Raw genomic sequence first — 7,161 nt, 5'->3', positions numbered from 1 at the left:
TTATTTTCCAGCGTAGATGGGATGCTTTGGAAAAATATTATAGGGTTGAGTACTCCAATTTTGTTAGTTATTTGCGAGAGACTTGGTTTCCTCACAGGGATCGATTCCGTATGTTGTTGGACTGACCAACACATTCACTTTGGGAGTACAACGACCAATAGAGTTGAAGGGTCTCATGCTCAGGTGAAGCGTGTACTAGGAAATGCAAACTGTCATGATTTTTTGAGTATGTTTAACTTAATCCACCCGATTCTAGAGATCCAGATGTCCGAGATTAGAGCTACCTTCGAGAAGTATGATTGTAACTCAGCACCACCACCGATTCCTTTGTTTCGTGAACTCAGAGGCCTTATCTCACGCAAGTGTTTGGACTTGTTATTTGAAGAAATAGATACCCGCGTAAAGCGTGTTAAAGATGGAGAGATAAGGTGTTGGTGTTATTTGCGCACGAGCCATGGATTGCCATGTGCTCATAAATTAATTGAGTTTGAAGAGCAAGAGCGGTCCATCCCTTTGACTGCTATCGACCCCTTTTGGAAAACATTGTCTGCTTCTCCCAATGTGTCAGTAGGTGTTGGTCCCGATGTTACACCTTCGATGGACTTGTTCATGAATAGGTTTGCAATGGTTTCTGAAGAAGAGTAGAGGGTTATAATTAGGAAGCTTATGGAGATTGCCGTACCAGAAAATACATGGCTAGTACCGCCTCATGAGGAAGCAAAAACCAAAGGTCGGTCGAAAGGTAGCTGCAGCAGAAAGCTTCCAACTGGAGATGATAACTCTTTAAAGCGAGATCCATCTCATTTTGAACATTCTCAACGTGACCATGAAGAGTGGGTCTCGTCACAACCAAACACTACGCCCACCCAAAACACCCACACCACACCAAGAAAGAAGTCTTCTCCAAAAATACCAACCCAAAACATCCACACCACACCAACAAATAAGCCTTCTCCAAAAACACCAAAAACAACCACACCAAGAAATAAACCTTCTCCAAAAACATCAAAAACAACCACACCAAGAAATAAGCCTTCTAAAAAAACAGTCACACCACGAAATGTGAGAGATGACTTAGACTTTGGAAAAACGAGGGGTCCTAAGGATTACGGGTTGGATATTCCTGAAGAAATGCATAAATACATTGTTAGAGTCCATGACCCCATTGGCGATGGCAATGCGGTTATAGAGCTTTCTGCATTGCATTGGGAAGAAGTCAAGAAGAATAGCCACAGATGAGAAGGGAGTTGTACGAAGAGCTTACTGACAACCTCCCCCTTTATTATACTTTGTACAATCAAAGTGAGGTTTTTTATTCGATGAAGGAAATCCTACATGAAGAAGGTTACACACCCTTAAATAAGTGGATGAGCATGCCTTTTGCTGGATACTTATTTGCATCAAGATTTAATGTTGTCCTTTTGCATTTAGGAGCTCGTCAGTGCTTCCTTCTCATGCCCGAGAACCCAAGCAAATCGAGAGTGACCCAAGTGTTGGGTAGCGCACATGTTGGTGGAAATCATTTTGTCAATGTTGAACTTGTTGAAGATTGTCCGGTTCCTCCAGTAATGCGCCAATGGCTTAGAGCTCGATATGATATTGCTGAAAGTTGGAATTTGGCCTTGACATCAAGGCAATTGCAATTTATGGCATTGAACATTCCTAATTTAATATGTGAAACGAGCTCGTTGAAGACCCAACAGTACATGTTATCGACTAAGTTGTTTGTATGTTGTCGATATGATATTTTGATGTAATTTGTATTTTGATGTAATTTGGAACAAGTGTAATTTGATTTGATTTTTATGTTATCAATGTTAGGGCTTTTATTTGATTTGATTTGGAAATCGAGTAATCGACTAAGTTGATTCGGACGGTAATCGAGTGATTTCGAAATCGAGCGATCGACTAAGTGATATATTGATGTAATTTGATATTTTGATGTAATTTGGAACAAGTGTAATTTGATTTGATTTTTATGTTATTTGGAAATAATGTTAGGGTTTTTATTTGATTTGATTTGGAAATCGAGTGATCGACTAAGTTGATTCGGACGGCAATCGAGTGATTTGGAAATCGAGCGATCGACTAAGTTGATTCGGACGGCAATCGAGTGATTTGGAAATCGAATGATCGACTAAGTTGATTCGGATGGCAATCGAGTGATCGACTAGTTGATTCGGACTGCAATCAAGTGATTTGAAATAATGTTCGTATGTTGTCAATAATGACCGAAACTACACGGTCAAGTCGTTTGGCTTTAATCCCAAACGACCCAGCCACATCGTTTGGGATTAAAGAAAAACGACATGAACAAGTCGTTTGTATTTTATACCAAACGATGTGACCATGTCGTTCGGTATAAAAGTAAAACGATCTGGCGAAGTCGTTTGGCCTTTAGACCAAACGATGTGGCCATGTCGTTTGACTTTAATCCCAAACGATGTGGATGGGTCGTTTGGGATTAAAAGAGAACGATCTGCCAAAGTCGTTTGGTATAAAGGGAAAACGATCTGATGAGGTCGTTTGGCCTTTATGCCAAACGATGCGGCTGGGTCGTTTGGAAAAAAAAAATTTTCAAAATTCATTTTGTTTTTACAATACTTTCATATTCATCAAATTCCACTTAATTCCATTCAAACATCAAATATCAAACACCCATTCATCAAATTCATCCATTCATATTCATCAAATTCCATTCAAACATTAAACATCATTCATCCATTCAAACATCCAACATTCATTCAAACATCATATCCATCCATTCATTCGAAGTTAACAAAATTACAAACCCTAAACTGAAACAAATTACATCCATCAAACTAAAACTGAAACAAAGTTAACAAAGTTTCAAATAATCCATCCATCAAACAAATTACAAAGTTAACAAAGTTTCAAATAATCCATCCATCAAACAAATTACAAAGTTACAAACCCTAAACTAAAACAAATCATGAACTATAAATACCACCAATGTACTTGCACCTATGAGTCAAGTTGTGCGCTGTTCGAAGGAGGACCTTGCTTCCTCCGCATATCATTCCCACCAATTGCAGACCTCTCTCTAGCAAACGATCGGGTTTCATCGATGACATCGCTTGTAGAAAAAGAAAAATCAAGATAAGTTACCAATCGAATGCAAAAGTCACGCTTAGAGAAACTCAATTAAAAATCACAATACTTACAATCGGTGAAGCAGTTAGGCAAATGTCTCGAGGGAGGGATGAATATGAAGAAGCTCGGGGTTCACCAAAACTACATGAGAATTCCTCGCGATACCAAGTCATGTAGTTTTGATGAAACTCCCATGGATAAGCGAGATAGGTCCTCGGTTGCAGGGTTAGATCACGTGATTCTGCCATGACTCCCAGTAAAGTGGCCCAATATTGGTCCAGCTCACCTCATACCCGCGTCCTACCACAGTTCTTGTTCTCCAATTTGGTATTGGAGGATCTTTAGGTACAAGTTGCACGTGACCCAACTGACGCACCACCCTTGCGACAGCGTAAAGCTCGACAATGTTGAAAAAACATAACAATCCCTCAAAAAATGCAATGTCATCGATCGGGTTTGTATCTCTGACATTTTTGTAGGGATGCCAAACAACCTGAAACAAAATCAAATGTGTCATTAACAACTCCAATGATCAATTACTAAAAAAAAAAATATAAACAAACTTAAATACTTACATACATTGAATTTAATACTTACATTGAACTCATTCAAATCATCAATTATCGCTCGATAAAACTGCAATGCATACGTTGTATCATAATAGTGTGGAGTGACTGAGATGTGTCTATGAGCACACGGCTGAGACGAGGTATAGTTGAAGTTTGGGACTGTCATGAATACCGGAAAATACTCATAGATCCACGCCTAGATATACACAAATAGTTAACATATTGATAGAGTAATAAAATTAACATTAAAAAAAAATAAACTCTAAAATACTCAAGTTTTACCTATAGAAGAGTCATATAGCCTGTAACCCCTTTCACCTTCGCACATGTGGCATCCCCGAGACCTCTATACAAAAACGGACCCCATGCATACTCTTCTATCTCACTGAATTTCAACAACGGCCTCAGATAACATATAAGCACTCCAGTCCCAGACTTGTCAGTAAAAACGGCAGATCCAAAGAAAAACAGGATAAAAGCTCTAACAGTCCGTTGAACATCCTGGAAACTCGAGGCCTTCTCCACCACCTTCCCAGCAGCGTCACATTTAGGGCTATCATGAACCTTGTTCGCAAAATGCTTCCGGATGAATTCTAGCCTTACTTTTGAAGTGAACCTGCTAGATTCCATCTCTGCCCTAATCAAATCAATAGGGAGCCCCAGACCAAGATGTAGGAGATTTATCGATTGTTGTAAGTTCAACTCTCTTTGTCCCCTTTGCACCGCTCTTCCTCTAATGTGACTCCACAGATTTGGACAACATCGCCCAAAGTCACAATCATCTCCCCAACCGCATATGGAAGGTGTTGGTCTCCGGATGCCATCTCTCCACAAACGCAGAGATCAATGGTGGATCCATATGCTCGTGATAACCTTCCACGAGATCAAACAACCTGATCCTTCTCAACGCGCGGCAAAACCTGGAGACCTTTCACATTCATTTTTGAAATCCCATTTGGGATAACTTCGCTAAGTGTGAAACACACTTCAACGCTCCGCCATCCTCCTCAAAACAACCGAGCACGCATTAGATATATATGAACAGAAACAAAAGATTTTGTAAAAGAAATTAAAATCAAAGTAGACAAGAAAAACAAAATATTACCCTTCTCTCCCAAACATCGCGAGCGACATGCACCGTATAGTCATACAACAACTCTGACTCATACAGGCCTCCCCCATACACACCTCTTTGAAACTCCAAATCATCATTGGATTTTCTTACGAAATCCAATACCGGAGGTGCTTCTTCCATTGGTGGTACGTCTTCTATCACATATTCTTCCACATCATCATCCTGCTCATCCTCCTCCTCATCCCTCTCCTCACCCTCCTCCTCACTCTCCTCACTCTCCTTTTCTACTATACTCTTCCCTTTGTCCATATTTACATCTAAACCTACATTAGTATCACTATCTATACTATCTACACTATCTTCACTAGATTTAATCAACCTCGGGGAACCTCTTTTTCCAAATGGTCCCCTCTACGCGCTGATGCCGTTAAGCCGTCTGCCCTTTGTCTTTTTCTTCCAACTGCGTCACCACTAGAGGAACCGCCACCAAACAATTTCTTAACACCCTTGAATGTAGTTTTCGCTACATTCTTCACATTCTTTGATCGAGGACCCATCACTACAAAGAAAAATAAAATAAGTATTAGTAAACCATATTTAAATAAACAATGTACAAAGAAAACCACTAGAAAAAAGAGATCATCCCAGTCGTAAAACTAATATACGTATAAGCTTGCTATGATAACTCCAAGTATATATGAAGAAATAGAATGAGGCGTTACACTATCCAAATTCTATCGAATTTTGGGCAGAGTTTCTTTTGTTTAGTCAACATTTCGTATACTTAAACCTGTCATAACCTGGAAATCAATAATGACATCCTTCCAACAACCATATGTACATAACACCCTATAAAATATTCAACCCACAATACAATTTCTAGCCGCATAATAGGTGGACGCAAGTAGAAGGAAAAGATAGACTTCCAAAAGAAAAGTTTTTGTTCTATCAAAACGCCATGGCTATATGTCTTGTAACTTGTTAACAATATTAACAGTATTAAGAAAGGACAACCATTACAAGTTACAAGAAACTATTAACATATGTCAAAGAGTAAATATTATGAATACATTGATCGAACAATTGATTCTTTACTGACATGTGAGATCGAACAACCATATGTACATATAACCTAATTTTTACACGACAGTGAAAATGTACATATATACAAGACTGTTTCTGTATGAACTGTCATTTATGTACATCAAGTATTACAACAAAATAACTAGACTCTCTCTACAACAAAATGAACTTGACTATGTCCCTCGTCAAGCATAGGGGAAACCACCCAAAAAAACCACCTTGATTGTACATTCAATAAATTTGATAACCAAAGAAAGAGCTTCTCACCTATAATGCTTTACCGCTTCAGTTTTGTTCCCCTGTATCCAGACCTTAAGCAAGTACTCGTAAAAGCTGCATGTGATCAAGGTCATTACTCATTAGTCAAGACTCAAGAACATAAACATTACTCTAAAGGGTTATCAAAAAAATCACTTTTCGAATACTTAGTACAAATTACTAATCAGCTCTAGTTATACTATAAGTTTTCATGTCAAACTGATATACTTTGTCGAGACGTACGTGAAAAGGTAAAAAAAATACCAATTTCCGTATGTCTTTATACAATTCAAATATCTTATGATTTACTTAATCCATAATGTCAATTCTGGGAATCTTACATTTTGTGGTTTACGCTCAACACTCTGCACCAATATGATTCTAACACTAATATCTCACTTTACACAACACATACAGGAACAACAAAGCACAGTTACCAGTCAGCATAGTTCAAATGAAGTTCCATACCATCCCGCAAATGGATAGTTCAAATTGACACTCCTAACACATCCAAAACACTTTACCAGATATGCGAAATGAAATGACATGATTCTAACAAGCAAATAGATCATAGGAGATAACTAACAACAAAAAATTTTTTTTTTTTTTTGCTCAAAATAATGTCTTGGTTTTCAAATTTCACTTGAACTATCACCTTCATCGACCTTCTTCGATGCCAACTTAGTTACATGATGCTTTTTATATAACTAAACTAGTCGGTGCCAAACAAGAGAAAAATAAAATTTACATTGTTTGTTATTTTATAATGATATTTGCTACACTAGCAAATGACCTCTTTCACTTTACTATCCAACTGACAAGTTTACGAGAAAATGAATTTTCTAAAGTACTGAGTTTGACATAGTATATCTTCTCTTTGCTACTTATTTTCTTTTTTGTCGACAAGAACTCGTAAGTTTATTTTAAATATTATGAGCCTTATTCTTACTAAGTATAGACTCGGCTAACATAGTTTAACGTGAGTTAAAGCTCCCCCACCCACTACAAATATCACAAAGAAAAAGATTGATGAGAATCATCTCCAAGAAGGATTATGCCGAA

At 37.9% G+C, this 7,161-nt stretch overlaps 1 long non-coding RNA gene across 1 annotated transcript; it reads right to left on the bottom strand.

The window, feature by feature from the left end:
* Nucleotides 1-4,980: 4,980 nt before the first annotated feature.
* Nucleotides 4,981-6,676, bottom strand: LOC147472862 (uncharacterized). The gene is made up of 3 exons (XR_015210656.1): nt 6,109-6,676; nt 5,052-5,317; nt 4,981-5,002 (listed from the first exon to the last, which is right to left on the bottom strand). It is a non-coding gene; the product is annotated as an uncharacterized LOC147472862 (long non-coding RNA).
* Nucleotides 6,677-7,161: the final 485 nt, after the last annotated feature.

This window comes from Coptis chinensis, unplaced genomic scaffold (genome assembly GCF_015680905.1).
Source record: "Coptis chinensis isolate HL-2020 unplaced genomic scaffold, ASM1568090v1 utg662_pilon_pilon, whole genome shotgun sequence".
NCBI lineage: Eukaryota > Viridiplantae > Streptophyta > Magnoliopsida > Ranunculales > Ranunculaceae > Coptis > Coptis chinensis.
This window is presented reverse-complemented; position numbering and strand designations above follow the sequence as displayed.